Consider the following 24,301-nt stretch of genomic DNA (forward strand, 5'->3'; position numbering starts at 1 on the left):
AAGTTTAAGTGACTTGCCCAGAATCACCAGAATTTGTCAGAGGCAGAACCTGAACCCAGGACTTCCTGACTCCGCTTTCCATTTACATCATCACACTTCCTCTACTTGCTTTTATTAATTTTTAGTAGTCTGAATAAAGAGCTACCATTGCAAGACCTTTACAGAAAACACAGTGGAGTAAAGAATGAATCCTAAAGAGAGAGGCCACCCCATGATCTGATGGGATAATTTACACCGAAACATAACCAGACAAAAGTGAGAACTCTCACAAAGGGGTAGAGCCATGAGATAAGAGGCAGCTAGCCCTGGGAGAGTCTGAGAGAGGCAAATGGGATAATGTCCTAAATCACCTACTCGTGTTGGGTGGTCCATATAGGACATGGGAAGGAATGCTTGCTTGAGTAACATCAGCTTCTTTCTAACTGGTAAATAAGACCAGCCACTGGCAATAATTCGCTCTGATGTCATAATGGCTTAAAAGCATGGCAGGGTCAAGTCAGGGTTTTTTAGAGACAGAGATGTGAGCATGTTTATAAGGAGCAACAAGGAATCAGGTCTGGAGAATGACTCGAAGGTGCAGGAAGCGAATAAGGCTTATAAGAGTTTCCACTGCAGGAGTGAGCGTCTTGTCTGTCTCCATTGGTCAGCGTTAACAGACACATTTACTCCAGCCTGCTCCAAGATTGGGTTGAGAAGCCCCACTTCTGCTGTCTGTCCAACCTACTGTACTGTAGTCTACAGTCATTGTTACCTCTGAGCTAGGTGTAAAGTAAAGCTGCTGTTGCTGGACTGGACCCCAAAGAGAAGCAGAGCTTTAGACACTAGGTCTTCCACCTCCCTGACCTTGCCCAGGACAAGAGGTTAGACATCAGGCCTCCCACTTCCAGGACCCAGCCCAGGAATTAAACCTTGGACATTAAACTACTTATCCCCAGAAAAAGCTCCTGAAGAAGACAGGAAGGAATGAGATTAAGGGCATAAGTGAAGAGATCATCTTCTCCAAGAGTGTGTGCCCAAATTAACATGGATCTTTTGTTTCAGAATCCTAAAAACCCTAACTAAACTATGTACTTTTGTTTTAGCATGGCTGTGTAATCTCATCTTCTGTGTCAAAAATACTATCTGTGAGTTGGGAACTGTTTGAGGTGGTTGGGGATGGGGAGTCCTTTCGATTTAACAGAAGGAACTTGGCCAGTGAGAACCTCTCTCCAAGCAGATGATTGTACAGTTAATAAATAATGTGTCTGTGAACAGATTGGGTTAAAATGCAACAGTAAGCACTTTTTCAAATTTTGAAAGATAAACTCACATAATTACCAACCCCATGATTCCAGAGCACAGATGATGAAGCATGCTATTCACCTCCTGACAGAGGGAAGAAGGATTTAAGCTGCAGAATGAGGCATTCATCCTTGGACAAGGCCAGTGCAGAAACTGTTTTTGATTGATGATGCATATTCTTTACAAGCATTTTTTTTTCAAATTGGAAAGTGGGTGGGCAGGAGAGAGAGAAAATAAATGCTGGTTAATTAAAATAAAACAAAAGTTAGAAAACAGAACAAGTTGGAGGGGCTTGTTTTGGCGTGGAGAAGGGCCACATCATCCCCTGAGATAAGGGTGAAGGAAGAGAGAATGGGAGATTTTGAGGATTGGAGGACAGGAGATACAGGAACTAACAACTGGTAGACTCAATTTCCTCAGTAAAATAAGAAGCAAGGTCATCTCCTGAGAGAGGGGTATTTGGGAGGGGCATGGGGGCTTGAGGTTTAGAACCGCTCCCATGGGGAGTGTGATAGAGTCAGTAAGAGGGAGCAAACCCCTTACCATGGTCTGTGCAGTAGACAACTGAGGTGATATGACATGAATTTTTAGTGAAATCCCTCTGTAGGTTTTGTGACCAACTCAGAAGAATAGCTAAGTATATGCATGATCATTTGAGAAGAGAGCATGAATAATTCAGAGAATCAGGAGGGGCTTCCTGTGGTTGATGGCATATAAGCGGAGTGTTTAGCATTTCAGGAGTATGAACTGAGAAGGCAGATGGTTTAGGGCAGGGGTGGGGAACCTGTGGCCTCAAGGGCACATGAGGCCTTCTAGGTCCTCAAGTGCGGCCATTTGACTGAATCCAAACTTCACAGAACAAATCCCCTTAATAAAAGGATTGGTTCTGTAAAACTTGGACTCAGTCAAAAGGCTGCACCCAAGAACCTAGAAGGCTACATGTGGGCTCGAGCCCGCAGGTTCCCCACCCCTGGTTTAGGGAATCTAAGGTTAAAGACTAGAAGCAGGATATGCTGGATCTAGCTTGAAGTAGGGACTGAGCCGATGGTTAAATTTTCAGAGTGAACATTTATACCTCAGAAATCAACAAACACTACAAAGCAGGACTTGGTTTATTGTTTTATTGATTGTCTAGCCTTAAGAAAGATTTAACAATGCAGATTAAACTTTAAAAGTATGTCCCAATTACATTTTTTTAAAGATAGCTGGTTGTTAAACACTTATTAGCACACCCATTATTGAAAAGGTATGAAGGACTGAAGACAAAGGGAGCAAAGGATTCGAGAGTGGAAGACACTGGAAGACACTGAACTGGTTAACTATGAGGTCAAGATGTCGAGGGAGAAAAGTGAAGCTAGAACAGGAGTGCTAGAGTGGAAGAAAACGAAGAGACGGAGAGACTGGAGGTAATGGTGGAGATAAAAGAAAACTTTTAGAAATGACATAATGGGCAATGTGGAAGGACAGAGTATGATCATGGGGAAAATTCAGAGTTCAAGTTCACAGAAGTGGCATACTATGTAGTGATGATGGGGGAAATGGTGTGACCACCTTTGTTCAGGTAAAGCGTGAGCTTCAGAAGGCGGTGGACTGGAGGCCAGAGTGTTCAAAGGAACATTTAAATAAATAATGAAGACTGCAAGAATAAAAGCAGAGGATGGGATGGAGAGGAAATCTCTGAGCTTTCTTGAGAAAGGGGTGAATGGAGAAACAAAATTAAACTTAGTTGTTGCAGCAAAAATACCGATCAGTAAGTCCAAGGTTATGAGATTCTTGGATGATGAGAGAGAGGTAGTTCTCTGATGTTTGGGCACATATCTGGGTCAATCACAGTGAATCTGTGTTTGAGACAGAGAGAACAGGAAGTTTGTGGATGGGGTCGGGGAGGAGAGGGCTAGGAATGTTTGGAAACAAGCACTTATTAAGCATCTACAATGTGCCAGGCATTGTCCTAAGCACCTTACAAATAGTGTCCAATTTGAAGTGGAATCCTCCTTAAACCAGAATTATGACAGCTTTTAGGAAGGCCTGTTGGGTTAAGTGAGGTCAGCTAGTCTATGGGCAGTTAGAGTGAGGAAGGCAAGCCCATGAGCAAAGTTCAGGCAATAACTGACTGTAAATGAAAAGAGGATGTTTTGCCATCAGCCAATTCCAGCATCCTTTCCAACTCCTTCTGTAAATATTTACTTTTTCTCTTTATAGGAAAGTTTTCATTTCACTCTTATCTTTGAACTGGGTTCAACTTTACAAGTACAGGAAGTGGGTGGTGTATGTATCTAGATAACGGTCCAAGTCAAACTCCCGCAAAAAAACAGTAACCATGGTTTGCAAACTCAGTGCAAGGAAAAAGCAGAATGACTGATTCATTCTTGATACGCCTTAATGATCTTTTCATCCGTCAAAAAAATGGAGGGAGTAGTGAGCGGGAACTGCTATTTTGGACCAAATTCTGACAGATAAGATGAACTTGTTACTGAAATAGAAATGATGGGAATCTTGTAGGGAAGAAGATTCATGTTAAATAAGGAGGAGAAAACTAGGCACCCTAGTGTGCCCTTGTGTCATGTGTCCTTGGGGGCATACATGCATGCGAACTCGCACCCACACATACATATGCACTCACACACTCACACACACATACACACACACTCACACATACACACACAGTCACACATACACACACTCACACATACACACACACTCACGCATACACACTCACACACAAATATACACACTCACACATACACACACTCACACATACGCACGCACTCACACACTCACTCACACATACACACACAGTCACACACACACACACACACACACACACACACAAATTCTGGAAGAATGGAATTTGAAGGAAAAGAACAGGAAGAAATTTCATGACCTAAAATTCCCCCGGGGAAGTCAGCTGAGTAGCATGGGAAATTAATAACAATAACTAGCATGTATACAGCACCTTTAGGTGCCAAAAGCACTTTACATCAGTTATCTCATTTGCAACAACCCTGTAAAGCAGATGAGGAGAGTGTTGCTGAGAAAGTAACTTTTTGGGGTCGCACAGCTAGTTGTGAGTAGCCATCCATAAAACATTTCAACGCCTCGTGTTGGTCTACTTGGAATACTCGGGAAATTTTGCCTAACTCACCCATGCTGGCGCCTGGATGACAGATAGAAACCATTGCTCCTTTCAGAGCCAAGGCATTCCCAGCATGGTAGCATCTGCTATGGTCCACTGAAGTTTCAGCAAGACTTCTTTTTGTGAATTCTAGGCTGGCAGTCTCTGCTACAGAGATACCAAATACCACAGCCCTCAGCTGGACTATTGTGGCTGCAAGACCCCCGAGTGATAACAAACCAGATTAAAACATAACTGGGAAATTTTTAACAACATAAATTAAAATAAAATGCAACACAGATAATGTTAATCCGTGGTTTTCTATGTGAATAGGTACTGTGCAGGGATCCATTTCTGTCTGTATTAGCTATCATTGCTTATTAGGGGTCTAAGAGATGCTCTTCCCATAGAGACGCACTCTAAGAAGGGTTGTGTGAAGCTGGCATCTCTTAACTCTGGCAATAAATAATCTGCCTTAAAGACTGTACCCAGAGTTCCCCACCCCCAGCCACCTCTACCGCCCGCCTACACCAACCTAGGATCATACACCTTCTGTCAATCACCTTGTGTCAGTGAGTGGGAAAACAATAGCAACTGAAACTATGGCCTTGAAACAGATTTCCAGCAACAAGTGCTTTGAGTGGTTTCAGAAAGTTTATGAGCATGACAGTGTGGAATTAAAATGCAAAATGAAATTTGGAATCTACTTACCACTGAAGGAAGAAACTGGAAAATGCCCTGTACTTTACTGGCTGTCTCGTTTAACTTGCACAGAACAAAATTTTATCACCAAAGCTGGTGATCACCAAGCTTCAGAAGAACATAGCCTCGTTGTTGCTTCAGATACCAGTCCACATGGCTATAATATAAAAGGAGAAGATGACAGCTGGGACTTGGGTACTGGTGCCAGTTTTTAGGTGAATGCCACTGAACAACCTTGGAAAACCAACTATAGGATGTACTCTTATGTAACAGATTAGCTGCCCAAGCTAATAAACGCCAATTTTCCAGCTGACCCAAAGAAGATGTCTATTTTTGGCCATTCTATGGGAGGCCTTAGAGCTTTGATTTGTGCTCTGAAGAATCCCGGGAAATACAAATCTGTGTCAGCATTCTCTCCAGTCTGCAATCCAATGTCTTTGGGGGGAAAAGGCCTTCAAAGGATAATTAGAATTAGATCAAAGTAAGTGGGAGGCATATGATGCCATTCATTTTGTGAAGTCTCATCCAGATTCTCAGTTGGACATATTAATCGATCGAGGCAAAGATGACCAGCTCCTTAAAGACAGGCAATTACTTCCTGACAATTTTATAGCTGACTGCGTAGAATGGAAAGCTCCAGTTATTTTTCGATTGCAAGAGGGATATGATCATAACTACTCCTTCACTGCAACTTTTGTCAATGTCACATCAGACATCATGCAAAATACTTGAATGCGTAAAGCTGCATATACAAGTAATCTCACAATTATAAAAGTTACCATGTAAGCTGAACTTTCGAAAAGATAGAATTATACATGAAAAATTACTGCCTGTGAACATTCACTTCTAATTTTTATCAGACTTACCACCTTCTGAATAAATATATAAAATCAAGCAATCTGATTCCTTTTTGTTCCCTGTAAGTATCCTGATAGAAGACATGTCATAACCTAGGGACAGTTTGAAATCCTTGTGAAATTGTTTAAAGGATCGCAGAATATATAAATAACCACAGTTGACTGTAAAGAATACAGTGATTCAGATGTATTTGGGGATGTAACAATAAGTTGTTGGTCATTGTGTATATCAGTTCTTAGAGAACTAAATTACAGAGCTGTATCTCAGTAACTGAATAAAGAGACTTAATGCATTGAAAAAAGAGATTGTATCCAGCAAATCAATCTCACAAGTCCTTTTTTGGAAAATAGCAGTTTAAATCTCCCTCCTGATACCTACTACCTGTGTGACCTTGGGCAAGTCATTTAACTTCCTTCACTTTCTTCATCAGAAGAAGGAGGAGGAGGACAAGGAGGAGGAAGAGGAGGAGGAGGACAAGGAGGAGGAGGACAAGGAGGAGAAGGACAAGGAGGAGGAAGAGGAGGAGGAGAAGAAGAAAGAAAAGAAAAAGAAAGAAAGAAAGAAAGGGAGGGAGGGGAGGGATGGAAGAAGAAAGAAGAGAAAAGGGGAAAGGATTTGACAGGGTGACCTTTAAGGTCCCTTCAAGCTCCGAATTTATTAGTCTATGATGCTGTATAAATGAAAATAAGCCATTTTTATACATGGCCAAACTAAGTATTTGGGGAGTCAGCTGGGAGAAAACGAAGGAGTTTATGGCCTTCTTTACTCTCTTCCCCAGCTAAGTATAGCTTTAGGGAAGAGTGTAAAAAAGCCCTTGAAGTGGATTTGTCCTCAGTAGTTCGTTGCTCCCCGTTATTCTAGCACCTGATCCCTGGGTCTCCGAGATCTTAAGGTAGAGCCCAGCCACCTATCCTCTGATAAGAACAGGAAATTTCTCATTGTCCCAAGGATGCTGATACTAGGACTCAGTGGAAGGCTAATGTGACAGGTGATACCTCTGATAAGCAGAAAAAAGCCTGGCAACCCAAGAATTTTTAACTATCAGGCAGCTGAGGAGGGTAGTTGTGGGGAGCGCATACAGCAAATCTAAAACATAGAACATAAAAGGCAGCTAGACGGTACAGTGGATAAAGAGCTGGGCCTGGAGTCAGGAAGGCCTTAGTTCAAATCTGGCTTCAGACGCTTACTAGCTGTGCAAGTCACTTAACCCTGTGTGCCTCAATTCCTTATCTGTAAAATGAGCTGGTGAAGGAAATGGCAAATCACTCTAATATCTTTGCCAAGAAAACCCCAAATGGGGTCATAATGAGTCAGACATGACTGAAACCACTAAACAATAAAAGAGTATAAAAGCAACTATTTTGTTACAATATAATAATGTAGTTTAATGAAAAGCCTGCTTAACTGTCTAAAGGGATGGGAGATTTTATTTAAAAATGTTAAATTGAAGTATTTTATTTAATTAATTAAATCAGTTAATTAAAATTGCTCTTTTAGAGCAGAGAGGTGGAATAAGCAGGCTTGGGTGGAACACAGCAGCGGAATGTTTGGGGCAGCCAGCTCTTGGGGAGTCGAAAGAGGGGGATGTCAGGAGGCATAAGAGGACAGAAATACAAACTTGGTCTACTTAGACGTTTTGCCTAGTGCTGGTGCTGGCTATTTGCCTCATAGAGACTGGAGTATGTGAGGCATGGGGCAGTTGTCGGATCCCTGCCAAGTCTTGTACTGTCTGGAGTAGTTGGGTGGGGACACAGTTGTCCAGTGGGGCCATGTTGGCACATAAACAGGGACAGACTGTGCCCAGCTACAAACAGAAGCTGAGGGCAGGGGAAGGGAATATGGATATATTATATGTCCCTCATAGTTGCTGATGGGTACAGTTTAGCTGAAACTATGATGTCTTAGCCTCGAAGACTTTCTCAAGGGCACCATGAACCAAACACATGCCAGACAAAAAAAATCCAGCAAAGGGCCTGGCCAATGTAGGTGAGAATCTGGTATGTTACAGCTTGTCCTCCAGGGGTCAGCATTAGATCAACAACCCACAATACTATTTCATCTCGCCCTTCTCTGGACCTATCCTGTAATCTTATTTTTTTCCCTGCCTGCTCCCCCAATGGACTGACCTCCAGTCAACCATTAGAGGGCATCAGACTATTCCCAAATCCATTCAGTTCTATCAAATATTTCATTCCAAGCTCAGCTCTTGGCCCTCTTGGTCTCCAGTTACTAAATAATACTTAATTATAGTACAGTTCATCTCTTATTTGGCTATTTTCAAAGCAGACTCTGTTCTATCAGCAAATGGAGTGGGATTTTTGTTTTATTTTTGGCAAATTAGTCGGAGGCAGTGATGTGAGAGATAGGAGAGTAGGTCATGTATATCATCGAGTCACCCCCTGAGATATGTGTCACATATGACATATGGTAGTGGGAAAATCAATGATATGTGAATGGAATGGAATATTACAGAAAAGAAGAACAGAATGCTACAGAACATTACATAGAATATTATAAGAATATAAAATTACAGAAAGGAAGAATATTCAAGAAAGGAGGAATAAGAGGGATTCAGAGAAACTTGAGTACAGTTATATGAACTGATTTGAAGTGAAATAAATAGAACCATGAGAACGATGTATATGACTGCAGCAATGGAAACAGGAAAGAATCCCTAAATGGATCTTTGACTAATAGCCAAACCAATAAAGGTCCTGATGAAGAAATAATGAAACATACCTCCTCTCTTCTGGTACACAGGCAGAGGGCTAATGGGTCAGAATATTGCATACATTGTCAGATAAGTTTTCTGCATTGAATGATTTTGCTTAATTATTCTTCTTTATCACAAGGAAGGGCTCAGTTTGGAGTGGGGAGAGCAGGAAATGTAAAAACCAAAGACGTCGATAAAACTTTTTAAAAGTCCTTCGTGTTACCCAAAATATTTTCTTAAATCTAACCACAAAAAATTTACTTATTGTCAAATCTGTGTGTGTGAAATGTAAAAAGACAACACATGTGGTGTATGCATTTGTGCTGTACAGAAGGAACTCTGAAATTGGGTGGGTGCGTGGGTGGTACCAGGCTAGCTTAACACAGAGAACTATTGGTACCTGTGTAGCCTGGGAATAACTTACACTTTCCCTAGATCTCAATAAGAGAGTTGGGCTAGATGGCCTCCATGATCCTTTCCCCTCTAAAAGTATGATCCAATGAAATCCTTCCAGAGCACAGGATAATGCAAAGAGCAGGAAAGATGTCATCCAAACCCATGGGCTCCAGTCCCGTCTCTGCCACTCAATGGGCAAAAGACTATTATCAGAACATCAGCTTCTTCACATGTAAAATTTGGTTAATAATACCTATCTTACCTATTTCATTGGGCTACTACAGGGAACAGCTATGAAGCACTGTGGAAATGTGAGTTACGGTGATTGCTATTCATTTCATTCTCATATTTTTCCATGGAGTTCAGATTGAAATGGTCCCAAGACAAGTTGACATTGTGATGTCATTGATATAGAGAACTTCTAGATCAGGAAACTCTACCAATTCAGGTCAATGCCTTCTCTTCAAATTATAGTCTTAGAGAGATGCCCAGAGCACTGAGAGCTTCAGTGATCTGCCTCTGACCTTTCAGCCACTATGTGCCAGAGGCAGAATTTGTACCCAGGTCTTCCTGGTGTTGAGGTCTACTCCATCCATTAAGCCATGCCTGCCTCTCTATTCTTTCTATTATTTAATATTCTGTGAACTATTGCATGAGTGGATGAAACAACTGGTTTTACAATTGAGCAAAAATATTAGGGTAGAAACATGTTCTCCAGGCTCATTGAAGGCCATTTTAAAGATACCTCCTGTAGCAGACAGGAGAATAAGGATGATGAGGATAATGTGTCTCATTCTGTTGCCACATAGTTTTGACTTCTCCCACTGGGTTTCTATATTTTAAAAGCTTTATATTCCAAGTGGTCTTGGGGATTAGGAGTATTTAGAATTATCATCATTATTATTAATTACTGTTAATTATTTCATTTGCTTATATTTTATGGGGTTCAGATAGAAATGGTCCTGAAATAAGACACTATCCTATTATTTCTTTCTATTTAATGTTCTTTGGAACATTTGCACAGATCAATAAGATGATTACTTTTTGTAATTTAATAAGCGCATTGGGATGTAGCCATCTCCAGGACAACTCCAACAGGACATAGGATGATGGGGATGACACACCTTATTAGATTCCCAGAAGATTTTGACTCCCTCTGCTAGATCTCTGGTTTTTTTTCCTGGGTAATTAATCATTATATCAATTATGGCTAGGAAATAATTAATAAAAGGATGGTTATTTGGCCATCTCTTGAGAAACAAAGATGGATCATAGAGATCCACTGACACTTATATACTCTTGGTAGAGTGGTGTTCCCAACAACTCTGATTGGTTAACAATTAATGAGAAGAATGAAGGTTTATATTTGAAAGCTTTCATTCTCCATTCCTCGGAGATTATGAATATTCAGTTTGGCAAAATCTGTTAAAAATGGGGTTCTTAAATGTTATGGATCAAGGAGCATTCGCATGTAACAGTTCTGTCTATAATGATGCTCTCAATCCCACATAGTTTATTTGTTGAATTCCAAAGGATAGATTGTGGCTTATATTGATAGAATGGGTATTTGTTGTCTGTTCATTTGTAAGGGGTAGTGAGCTTCTGTTATATAATTCTAGCCATCTGATAGTGTCTTCATCGGCTTCTAGTCGATACTATTTTTTACAACTTGCCAAGAGACATCATTTCTTCCATTTTATTGCATAATCTGCACTGATAGACCACTGGGCTCATTAAGGACAGCCTTTCTGTAATTTCTGGTGGCAGTGATCTCATCCTGAAATGCTTTCATGAACCCTTCCATTTCCATAAACAAATGGGCATTATTTGTCCATTGGATGCTTCTTTTTGAGCTGCTGTTTGTTTATTCTTATTGCTATTATTATATTTTAAATGGAGTAGCATCATAACTCGAGAGCTGGAAGGGTACTCAGAAGCCATCTCATTCAACACCTGCATTTTACAGAGGAGGAAACTGAGGCTTAACTGAGGTTGAGTGTGGTAGCCATACTTCTGATAACTGTTTAGGGCCCTGTCATTATAGAACTCTGGCCTGTATGCATGTAGAGGTGGTCCATTCCTGGTGTGTACCATCTACAACCTCAGTTTCCTCATTTCTAAAATGGGAGTGGGGGCGGCTAGGTGGTGCAGTGAATAGAGCACTGACCCTGAAGTCAGGAGGACCTGAGTTCAAATGTGACCTCAGACACTTGACACACTTACTAGCTGTGTAATCTTGGGCAAGTCACTTAACCCCAATTGCCTTCCCTTCTCCCCTCCAAAAATAAGAAAAAGAAAATGGGAGTGATTGAGAGGATGAAATGAGATAGCATATAAAATCACTTTGCAAACCTTAAAGCACTATAAAAGTGCTACCAATGATTATTATTACTTCTGAAAACCCTTCTTTCCGTCTTTTAAGAATGACCCTCCATGATTTCAAGAAGGGTTCTCACAAAATTGCAGAAGTAGATACTGCAGTCTGAGAACTACATGGAAATTCCAGGAATTGAACAGGGAGGCTACTTCTGCCCTTCCCTGCAAAATACCTACAGACACCAGCTAGCAGCCTATTTCAAAGGCAGGTTGTCTCTGGCTCCTAATATGTCCTGTCTTAGAAGTTTAAGTAGAAGCCATAAGTCAAACATAGCCTCCCAAGTATTCCAGTTGACCTGAGAAGGTCTGGGAACTAATGGTGAATGAGCTGGTCACCTTCACCATCAAGGTGAAATGAAGGCTGTAACCTAATATGAAGACTGTCCCTCCACCCATCCACTCTAAAAAAAATCTCACCACTCAGATTAGCAGCGTATTAGACATTCTGTGAACCCTGCCAGAGTATGAGTGAGGGTGTTAAGGTCTCACATAGGAGGGTCAATTCAGGTAATGAAATGGACAAAAGAGTGAACAAGTAAGCAAAGAGAAAGAACGAAGAAAAGGGTGATATTCTAGATCAGCAATTCCCTACTCTTTAGAATATGAGGACCCCTTTATTTCAATATCCAAATGGATCCCAGACCCTTGCATGATAAGGATCATACTATTACTACTGTTCAGTGATTGAAAAAATATGAAAGTAGATGACAAATGGCTAATATAAATTCAGTATTCAATGTGCATTTTCCTACTTACACCAGCCAGTCAATAAGCATTTATTAAACACCTACTAGGTGTCAAGCACTTTGCTAAGGTTCAGGGGATACAAGTACAAAGAATGAAACATCTTTAGTCATGAGGAGTTTACCTTCTAAAGGGGAAAACAAGTATATATAAACTATATCTAGCCAAAATATATATTATATATATATACATATATATATATGTTCCTGATCAATCTCCCTTCCAAATGACCTTGTATTTACTTAATTCATACATATTATATATCATAATAGGAAATATTATATTATAATATAGAATAGTAAATACATAAATATTTCTGAAATATAGGAAATATCTGTATATATTATAGGTTGTATATAATATATTATTTTGGCTTTGTTTAGTTGTGTCTTGACTCTTCATGACCCCATTTGGGGTTTTCTTGGCAAAAATAATGGAATGGTTTGTCATTTCCTTCTCTAGCTCATTTTACAGATGAGAAAACTGAGGTAAACAGAGTGAAGTGATTTGCCCGGGGTCACACTACTAGTAAGTATCTAAGGTTGGATTTGAACTCAGGAAGACTCATGTTTCTGACTCTACGCCCAGCACTCTATCCACTGTGCCATCTAGCTGCCTGTATTATATTTAATAGAAAATATATAAAAATATATATGAAGCAGTTAAGCACAAGGTAGTTTGGGAGAGAGTGGGTGGAATCCAGAACAGCTTCTTGGCTTCTTGAAGAAGATGGTGCTTGAGCTGTATCTAGAAGGAAAGGAGGGACTTCACGAAAAGAGAGAAGGAGAAAGTGCTTTCCAGACATGGTGGAAAGTCAACCGTAGCAAAGGCACAGAAGTAGGAAATGGAGTGTCCTTGGTGAGGAAAAGAGAGAAGGCCAGTTTGGCCGGATCGCAGAGAGCAGGGGTGAGACTGATGAATGTACGATGAAGCTGGAAAGATCGGTCGGGGCTGGGTTGTGAAGGACTTTTAAAAGCTAAACAGAGGAGTTTACTTATTTTCCTACAGGCTATAGGGAGCCCCTGGAGTTGATTGAGTAAGGGGGTAACACAGTCATATTTGCCCATAAGGAAAATTGGTTTGGCAGCAGTGAGGAAGATGAAGTAGAGTAGGAAAAGACTTGAAGCAGAGAAGCCAATTAGGAAGAGGTTACAATAATCTAAGAGAGAGAAGTGGCCCTGAAGTGAGGTGGTAGTTGTGAGAGTGGGAAGATGTATTGTTGTGCTGTTTCAGTCCTGTCTAACTCTTCATGACCCCACTTGGAGTTTTCTTGGTAGAAATACTAGAGTGCTTTGTCATTTCCTTCTCCAGCTCATTTTACAGATGAGGAAACTGAGGCAAACAGAGTTAAATGACTTGCCCAGGGTCACGCAACACAGGAAATGCCTGAGGTGAGTCTTCCTGATCCCGAGCCTAGTGTTCTGTCCACTGTGCCACCTGGCAATCCTTACACGTGTGCATAATATTCTTTATTCATTCCATAGGAAGTATACCTACTTGTTTATTATCCTGAGCCATTTAATGAAAAAGCCAACGATCACATGATTTTTGTTGTTGCTACACGTAGTCCACTTGGTTAAAAAAAAAAGTGCATATTAAATTTACCAAGGTAATGACAAAACTGCCCTATATCACTGTGTGCCCACCTGAATAGCTTTTCATTTTTGCTTCGTATTTTTAAATATTTTATTGATGATCTTTTCTTTCTTTCATTTTTATTCTTTGCATCTCTAGAACTTTAAGTTTTTGCCAAGATTTTCTCTTATGAATGCTGGGGTGAGTAATGTATTATTCTCCTTGTATAGATGAGGAAAATGAAACTCATAGAGAATATATGCCTGCTTATGGTTATGCTTTTGGGTGACTATGCAGACGTTTTCAGACTTTTCAGTTAGAGGTCCCAGACTTTAAGTTGATATGGAGCAACAGAATTCTATTTATCTCTTCCCATCCTCAGGATACAGGCAGTAGGCCTTCCTCTTCCCCACCCCATACATGGTCAGCACCTCCAATTTAGTTTTTTTTTTAAGCAAAGGAAAAATGTCCATACCTCTTTCCATTCACTTTTTCTGACTCTTGGCATACTGACCAAAGTCAGGCCATGCAAATTACTCCAAAGCCCAGAGAAGCTGCCAACAATTGAAATATCAGAGAGAAAAGAGGCAAAGCTGGTATCCATTGCTGGCTAGGACAACACATTTACAATGGCTAGGCTCATTATTCCCTTCGAAGTACCATTTGGTCAGTTATGTGGCATAGTGACTAGAGTGCCAGGCCTGGGGTCAGAAAGACTGCTTTTCCTGAGTTCAGATCCAACCTTAGACACTTACTAGCTGTATGACCCTGGGCAAATCACTTTATCCTGTTTGCCTCAGTTTCCTCGTCTGTTAAATGAGCTAGAGAAGGAAAATGGCAAACCACTGCAGTGTCTTTGCCAAGAAAACCCCAAGTTGGATACAATTGAAAAATGACTAAACAACAACAGAACAGTACCATTAATAAGAAGCATTTTTAAAAGCATATAAAAACATATTACTGAAAGTTTCTACTGAAATTTTCTTTAAAGCAAGGGGTACCGCTCCTGCAGAGATTTTGAGAGCTCCTGTCCTCGAATGGTTTGACTGTGGATATGACCACAACCATCAAAAATGAAGAGATTGCGGAAATGCAGGGCATGTCAATATTGGAAAGAAAACTAGAATTATAACTTGCTTACTTTGGTCCCTGGAATCCTGAATATTGCTGAAATTCAGTCAGTCTGATTCAATTTTCCAAATTCTAGAAAGAAAAAAACAGAAGAAAAAATTCATAAACTAGCATAAAAGTATTTTTCACCTACCTCATCAACGTTAACCTCAAATCTTTGCTTCTTTATTGATTTAGGAAAAAATTACCTCTAATGATATAGGGTAAAGAGCTCTAGATTGGAAGTCAGGAAACCTGGGTTTGAATCTAACAGTTACAAGCTGGGTGTCCATGGGCAAGTCACAACCTCTCTGAGCTCTAGTTTCTTCATCTATAAAATACGGACAATAATATTTGTATTCACGAGGTTGTTGTGAGGCAAGTCTTGAAGTTCTCTATAAATAGAAGTTATTTTTCATGAAGTCCAATGATTCTCAAGTTAAGTCTCCTTGATATGTTTTCCAGGTCAGTTTACACACACACACACACACACACACACACACACGTACGTATATATACACACATATCTATATACACATACATATATCTGTATATGCACATATATATACACATACATATATCTATATATACATGTATATGTATCTACATATATACATGTACATATCTCTCAATTTTTCAATTTTTTTCAATTTTTTTATTTTGTTCTGGCATTTCTTGCCATCTCATGGACTCAATGATTTGTCTGATCTCTTCCAGTTTTCAGAGGAGTTATGGTTGTTCAGCTTATATTTTCCTCTTTTCATTGTTTAATAAGACTGAATTTTATGGTCACCTAACTAAGATGGTATGACTTAAATGTACTATTTATATTATCCCAAACTGTTCATTCCTACCAAAGCTAACTTTTTTTTCTCCCAGTAATGATATTAGGCTGAGAAACATTGAAACACTATATCAGAGGAATCAAAATTTTAGTAACACAAATGAGAAGGGAAAGATACATAATCTGCAACAACTAGTCATGATTATACTGTGTAAAAAGTGGCATAAAAGACATCATTGGAAAGATGTATGGCTGAAAAAAATGTGGATGTAGTTCAAGTAGCAAGAATGAGAGGCAATGAAATGGTAACCCAAAGGGCGATTTGACCAATCTGTGATATCAATGGCGGCACTCTCTCTAACAATTCGGGTCATAACCCAATCACATTTTCTCATCCTGGATGATTCTTGTCTACATCCTCTTGAAAATCTCCCCCTGGAGGTCCATTCAGTATACCTTCCTCCAGATTTCTTGATTCTTCATGGGTACTTATGAAATACATGGGTTGGCCATCTGCTCTCCTTCACTCTTGCTACTTGACAGGCCAGATTCCTTTTTGTCTGGTCACAAATTTCTCTAGTGATATCATTTATTTTGCTTCTGTTGTGAAATATGCCTTGTTTCTGCTTCTTAGAATATTAGTTTTTGTAGTCAGAGACTGGCACTTTTATGTTTGTATTCCCAAGCACTTAGTGCAGTGACTGGAGCACAGTTAAGTGGGTTTTTTTTCATTCATTCATTGGGATAATATGCTGTAGCCACTTATGCCCACCACATATCTCTCCGTTACCCTTTGAGTAACCTATTTTGAGACTTTGGAGATTGTGGTACTCCATAATTTGAATCATATAACATCACTGGAAGAATATCTATGTTAAATAGAATCACTTTTTGTTTCATCAAGAAGCTCAGGATCATGAAAAGCATCATACAGTTTCTCAAATGAAATTTCATTCTGAGCCCAGTTCACCATCTACATGTATTATCTGTTTCATATATTTGTTCAGAAGACTGCTCATCACTAGAGACAACAGGTATTCTTCAACATGGTTTTCCTGGTGAGGACAGTCAGACTGATTGACTGAGTGAGTGAGTGAGTGAGTGAGGTTGTGTGTGTGTGTGGGTGTGTGTGTGTGTGTGTATGATTATGGACCTCATTTAAGAGACTGAAATATTTCATGGGCTTAATGAAGTCAGCAAAATGTCATCTGTAAACCAGAACATCCAGAAGATATCACCATAAATAGGGAATTCTCTTTTCCATTTTTGACTCCGCATAGCATATCCTCCATTACAGTGGCAAGCACCTGTGATAAACATAGCTCAGTCTGTTTTATAGGGCACTTATTAACAAAAACAAGGTTATCAAACAAAGTTATCTCTGTTGTGTCTCTCAATAGGCTGGATTTGTTTTAATAGCGTACCCTACCTTCTCATTTTTTAAGCCTTGTAATTTGGTATTCAGATTTTAATCTTTATTTTTACATGTCAGTACTTTGTTGGTGTTGGTATTGTTGTTGCGTCACTTCAGTCAAGCCAGGATCTCCCCATTTTTTGGGGTTCTCTTGGCAAAGACACTAAAATTGTGTGGTGTTAATATAATTAAAGATCTTCCCCAACCATCACTCTCCTTAATAGGCCTCAGGTGGAGATAGTTAAGGGAAGCTTGATTAGGGGAGGCTTGTTTGTAGGAAGCCCCACATCCTTTTGCTAATTAGTTCATGAGAGTGTGAAGCCCTTGGGCCCTAAAAAGGGTATGTACCCTGAGGATAGCTGTTAAACTTTCAGAACTGCAAGCTCTGGGACCTTCAGGAGGAGAGGACTCTCAGGCAAGCAGACAGCTAGGATTTGTGACTGTTTATGGGAAAGCACCAGAGAGAAAGGTTATGGGATGGCTTTGGCTTCCTGCTGTGATATTGTGTTTTAAATTCCTTGCTGTTATGATAAAGTGGGCTTACTGATTTTGGGATGTAATTGCTGCTATGTTGAATTGGAGTTATTGGTTTTGGGATTTGATCCTCTGGTGTCTGAATAAATGTTTTCCTTCTTCTGCCTTCTATATGGAGAGTCTCTTATATTCTGCGATACAGAACTATAGAGGCATATTCATGGTCATCATCAATATTGTGACACTTGCCTTACTGATACAAGTGGTTCATCATTTCTTTCTTCAGCTCATTTTACAGATGAGGAACTGAGGCACAGAGGGTTAAGTGACTTGCCCAGAGTCACACAGCTAGTAAGTATCTGAGGCTGGATTTGAACTCAGGTCTTCCTGACTCCAGGGCCAGTGCTCTATCCACTACACCACATACTTGGTTGCACACTAATTCATGAATGATTTCCAGATCAGTAGCCAATTATTTCATTTCACATAGGTATGTGTACACACACACACACACACACACACACACACACATGATGTAGGCAGCTAGGTGACATAGTGGATCGAGCGATGGACTTGGAGTCAAAAGGACCTGAGTTTTAATCCTATGTCACATACTTACTGGCTGTGTGACCCAGGGCAAGTTACTTCACCTCGCTCAGCCTGTTTTCTCCTCTGTAATATGGAGATAACACTAATACCTGCCTCACAAGGTTATTGTAAGGATCAATGAGATAATACAGGTAAAGCTTCTTTGCAAACCTTAGTACTATATACATGTAAGCTATTATAACAATAATCATTATGTAGACCAGGGGTGGGGAACCTGCAGCCTCAAGGCCTTCTAGGTCCTCAGGTGTGGCCTTTTGACCGAGTCCAAGTTTTATAGAACAAATCTTTTTATTGGGAGGATTTGTTCTGTGAAGTTCGGATTCAGTCAAAGGGACACACTTGAGGTCGAAGGTTCCCCAACTCTGACATAGACAAATTAATTTTTGTAATGTTATCTAGTATTTGTCATGTCCAGAATCTACATTTTTTCTCCTGGAAGAAATTGTTAATGATAAATAGACATGAGTCTTCTGGAACAGGCCATAAGCCTTTGACCTTCTGTATTCCTTAATTCTTTATTCTGAGTCATTTTTGCCAATATATCTTTTCCCACTCCCCCATGAACATTTGCATTGATGTAACAGATTATTAAAATGTGTTGATTTAATTTTAGAGGCTCTTAACAATTTCTTTTTTGAATTTCTCCTCATCCTTTTATCCTCAGACCTTGGCATGCCTGGCAAATACTTAACAAATGCTTATAGTAGATGGCTGGAATATCTTCATGGTGGTCTCTTTCAAATGTACAAAGAATACTATCATGGGCACTGTGATATGAAGCAACTGAGTGTCCCATGAAGTGATGATTCTTGTTACCTTTGCATCCATGATCAAACCAACTCTACCAATTCCAATTTCTGCATTTGCTTCTCCAAGGAGAACCTCTAAGTCATCCCCCCACCTAATTGCACCTTCCTTTTATTTTCTGGTTTCACTGATATCAAATCAAGAACAAGGATGTTGACGTGGCTATGCTTCTTTAGCTGGCTGCTGATTTGTTGGTTCCTGGGTTAGAGGCTCACATGTAGAATGACTTTGTTGTTCAGTCATGTCTGACTCTTTGTGACCCCGTCTGGGGTTTTCTTGGCAAAGATACCAGAGTCCTTTGCCATTTCCTTCTCCAGGTCATCTTACAGATGAGGAAACTGAGGCAAACAGAGTTAAGTGACTTGCCCAGGGTCACACAGCTACTAAGTGTCTGAGGCTGGATTTGAACTCAGGAAAATGAGTCTTTCTGACTTCAGGCCTGGCCCTCTATGCACTGCACTATCTAGCTGACTTTCCTGTAGTAGATGGAAGACTGGATTTAGAGCCAAGAAGAAATGGATTCAAATTCTGCCTCAGACACACACTAGCTCTCTGACCCTGGGCAAGTTACTTAACCTTTACATGCCTCAGTTTCTTCATCTGCTAATGAAGGGGTTAAATTCTATGGTCTCTAAGGGCCCTTCTAGCTCTAAATTGTTGAGCCCATGATCCTCTATGTTCATTTGAATATGGACATTTGATATAATGCTATTTAATCTGAGTAAACCTTTAATTGGTGGAGTTGAGAACTGCGGCAAAATTAAATGAAAGATTTCAGGCAGTAGTGGGGAAGGAGGGAATTTTTGAGGAGAGGACAGTCACTTGTACAGACTGGCCCTCCTTGCAATTCAGCCTAGGTATCAGTTCCTTTCAGCTGTTTCTGACTCTCTCAGTTTCTTCCTTTTCTCTCCTTCTGAATCCAAGATGCTGCAAAAGCAGCTCCAAGGGCCTTGTGTCGTCCTGAGATTTCTGATGATGGATGTTGGGGACAGGGTAGAAGAAGAATGGTCATGGGGAGGTCTAGGACTACCTGCCTAGTAAGAATTAAAATGATGGCCATTCGCCTTTCCCCCCCACTTACACACTTTGTCCAGCCTTGTTAAGTTTCCTATGTCATTAACGTCAGGGTCTCCTGACCTCTGGCCCAGACATGCCCTAAGAGAGAGGGAATGACTCAGAAAGTGTTGTCAAGGGTTTGGCTTTTCAATAATCTTGTCACACAGATTCATCACAGTCAAATCTCCTGGTTGTTCTCCATGCCCAAGGCCTTGGACCACATGGTCACACAGCCCACTATGCCAGATTCCCCAGGGGAATACAGGGGAAGCACATGCATAGAAACAAAGAGAGACTGCCCAGCATTCCTAACCCCAACTGTTTGTCTGCCATTTGGACGAAAGCAACCTAACTGAATTATTTCCTTCTAATATCTGAATGGCAGAAGTGAGTAGGAGGTTGAGATCAGACTGGATCAGACTGGGGAGCTGAATAGTGGTTGCAGTGATCCCAAATTGCTCCAGAATTCCTCTTCCCTGGATGGGCAGGTAGGCACAGTTCTACAAATTCATTATTAAAGAACTTTGTTTTACAAATACCAATGGTATAAACCCTAGGTCAGGCGTGGGGAACCTGCAGCCTCCAGGCCATACGTGGCCTTCTAGGTCCTTTGACTGAATCCAGACTTCAATTGTTCTGTGAACTTAAGGACTTAGAAGGCCATATATGGCCTTGAGGCCGCAGATTCCCCTCCTCCCCTGCCGCCTGGTTGTTCTGGCTAAAATGTAATGGCCTCAGACAGCCGAAGCATGAAAGGGAGACCCCAGCACTCAGGGCTACTAGCTGCACCTGCTATCTTTCTATCCTAACCCCTCCCTACACACACACACACACACACACACACACACACACACACACGCCCCTCAGTTCCATCACTTCTCTTGTTTCATGCTATTTCCCCACAATTCACCTGGCATTCCCTGCATTCTTCATTCATCTCTCCTGATAATTACTCCAGTTTGCATTAAACTTGATGCCACAGCACTGAGGCAGGTTCTTTTACTAACTACTTAGGGCTTATAATCTTCTTTATAGATACATTGTTCTCCCATAGGAATTTCAGAGACAAATGTCCCTAAAGTCCCTAAATCAGTGCTTTTAGTAATACCTTCCAGGCTGTGATAACCCTGAAGGCTGGACTTGGAATCAGAAATCTTTGGTCTGAATTCTGACCCTGCCACTTTCTAATTACATGACTTTGAGAAAGTCACTTAACTGCTCTGAGGTTCAGTTTCCCTTTCTGTAAAACATAGATAATAATAATGTGTACTGCTTACAAATTAGATGATGCATATAAAACACACGGGGTTTGCTGATTATTTGCAAACCACCAGTATAAACACAAACCAAAAGGATACAATCATACATGTACTGGTCAGCTTCATTGGGCACCCATGCAACTTTCCATCCTAATGCCTGAGAGGCAAGGCTATACAGGTAGTGGCTCCAGGAATGCCAGGCTGATCTAGAACTATAGGCCAAGTCTGAGAGGCCACAGCATTTGGGGGAGTGATGATTTATAATAAAAAAGCAAAGGGAGTTGAATTCATTCCTAATGTAGCAATCTAGGATAAGCAAACCCTAACTTATCATATTAACTCAACAAATTATGAGTAAGTTAAATAAGGTTTCTTCTAGGGGTCGGTACAAATCCCTGTGTTTGTAGATTCATCAGTCAGTTTAGTTCTTTCTGTCTAATCTTCTCTTCCTTCTAAGGCAAGGTCTGCCCAGAGTGGGTCACAAGGACTGGTTTGAGATGGTTCCCCTCCCTCATCCTTGATCAGCTTTCTCCTGCTCAGACTTGCAATACTAGCAAATGAGCCTGGAAGGTATTAGAAGGGCTTCCTTTAGCCCAGGGCCTGCAAAGAGACACACAGCATCCGTGTCTGATGGCGGCTGATAGGCTCATGGAACTCTTTACTGGGGAAGATTTATTCTGAGTGAGAACCACCTTTCCTTTCAGAAGCTGATCCATGAAGGCAGATTAATTTCGAAGTAAATCTCAACTGGGGGGTTTGAAGGAGCTGGTGTTCTCCATCAGAGCCACATCTGCCCAAAGTATCAAATCTGGCAGTGGGCTATTTTTGATTAAATGGCTCATCCACAGTCTTCCAGACAGATCTGTGTGAACTGCTGCAGGATGAAGTGAGCAGAACCAGGAGAGCAATGCACAGAATGAGCCCAATCATAAAAACTAACACAGAAAGTCTTTAGAACTCAGATCAGTGCAATGAACTTGAGCACTAACGGTGGAAGGAGCAGGCAGTGATGTGGTAGCCTCTAAGTGCAGAATGGTGCATGCATTTTCATACAGCACCAATGTGTTGGCTTGTTTTTCTTGATCATACTATTTGCTTTAAGGCAGGGTTTGGGGGAGCAAGAAGAACCAGTGAGGTAGAAAAGGAGCATCAATAAATCATTTTTTAAAATCTTCTAAAGTTATGAATTGGCCTGATCATTATGGAAATCAATTTGTAATCATGTCAAGAATGTGACTAAAACATCCATATCTTTTGATGCTGAGATCCTACTGCAGAATTCTTCTAGAGCTCTTGGAGGTATTCTTCAACATTGTCCAATACGGGGCTATTCCCCAGGATGCAGGGGGAGGCCCAGCAAGTTCATTGCCCAATGAGTTATCACCAAGGTCCTCTTTCCTTGTTTCCTCTTATTTTATAGCAAGACCCCATAGTTCCCAAAGGCTCTTGTTTGTGTAAGAAACTCTGGCCACTTGGTGAACCAGTGTAGCAAAGTTACTGCACAGCTGGTGGACCAGAAGGCTGACTCCACAGCTTCTCATGTTCTTCATTCTCATCTTGCCAAGGCCATGATTCCCAACTCTCTGTGGCTTGGTGTAATTGCTCCTGGAAAGTGACATTCAGAGCCTCCAGCCCCACTGCCAGCTGCCCAAGTCTCCTCACTCCAGCAACTGGCTTGGCCCATGCAGGTTCAGAGGGGTTTGAAAAGGGAGGCTGTTGGATTCCCCAGGCTTGGGGATTAGCAGGAGATTAGCAGGGCAGTCTTTGAGAGAGTAAACAAGGCCTTGGCAATAAAGCCTGACCAACCCCAGGCCATTTCAAAGCCAGAGGGAGCCAGAAAGGGGACAGAGCCAAATGGCAAATAGCAAAATCCAAGGCCAGAAAGTCCAAATGCTGAAAGGTAACAAATCCAGGGGTTAATCAGGAAAGCAGCCAGTGATTCACAAGGGAGGGGTCAAGAGTGAGGGGGAATCAAGACAAGAAGAGGAGCAGAGACCAACGGGGGAGGTAGCTAGCTGCCAGTGACCATTTGCTTCACTCAAAGATTCAAAGCAATGGTCCTTCCTGGTGAATACAGTACTAATCGTGTCCTAGGCAGGCACGCCTAGCTGAAGTGGAGAGAAAAATGAAGTGGCTTGTGCCATCACCATCACCTCCACCTCTACCTTCCCTCACATCCTGATAGAGCCAGCCTAAAATCCTGAGGCTAAGAGTCCTGGGAATGGCAGTGAACCTGCTCCCCAGTGCCACCAACCCAGCCCCAGCAACCATCATCCCAGGAGCAGACTCCTGGGAGATCTTAGCAGCCACAGGTACAAAAGACCCAGAAAAGAAAGTTCTTGACCCCAAAGTCCTTGGCTCTGTCAAGTGGTATCGAAATCAGAAGTAGACATTGATTATTATCAGTGGAAACAACACTGAAGATGCAATCCCATCTACTCTGCCGTGGTACTTATGGACCTGGAACTGAAATCTCCTATATATGTGAACTCCTTGAAACCAGGGGTTATCTTGCTTTTCTATTTTGTGCTTTGTACATAATACACTCTTAATAAATACTATTCATTCATTCATTTGTTCATTCATTCATTCATGCCCCTCACTGAGCTAAAGGTGGCCAGCTGTATTCTCAAATGCTAGATGGTATTCCAGAACTTTAACAACTTCTAATCTGGACTTCCTCCATCTCAAGTCTTTCCTTCTCTAAATATTCTTTCATATCGTTGTCTGACATGTTAGAATGTAAATTCCCTGAGGGTAGAAATTGTTTCATTCTTCATATTTATGTCTTCAGTGTCCAGTACATAGTAGGCACTAAATAAATGCCTGTTGATTGGTTCATAGAATTATCAATCTAGCACTGGAAGGGACCTCAGAGGCCATTTATTACCACCCACCCACTCCCCGCCCCCCTTTTACACAGGAGGAGACCGGGACCCCGGGAGACTATGACTTGCCCAAGGTCACATCAGTAGTAAACTTCAGATGCAGAGCTTGAATCCATCTCCTCTGGCTCCAAAGTCAGCAC

The 24,301-nt window shown here is 41.1% G+C and overlaps 1 pseudogene; it reads left to right on the forward strand.

Annotated features, from left to right (window-relative positions):
- Positions 1-4,998: 4,998 nt before the first annotated feature.
- On the forward strand, positions 4,999-5,847 carry LOC118855200 (annotated as a pseudogene).
- Positions 5,848-24,301: the final 18,454 nt, after the last annotated feature.

The sequence above is a fragment of the Trichosurus vulpecula genome, chromosome 6 (assembly GCF_011100635.1).
Source record: "Trichosurus vulpecula isolate mTriVul1 chromosome 6, mTriVul1.pri, whole genome shotgun sequence".
In the NCBI taxonomy this organism is placed as follows: domain Eukaryota; kingdom Metazoa; phylum Chordata; class Mammalia; order Diprotodontia; family Phalangeridae; genus Trichosurus; species Trichosurus vulpecula.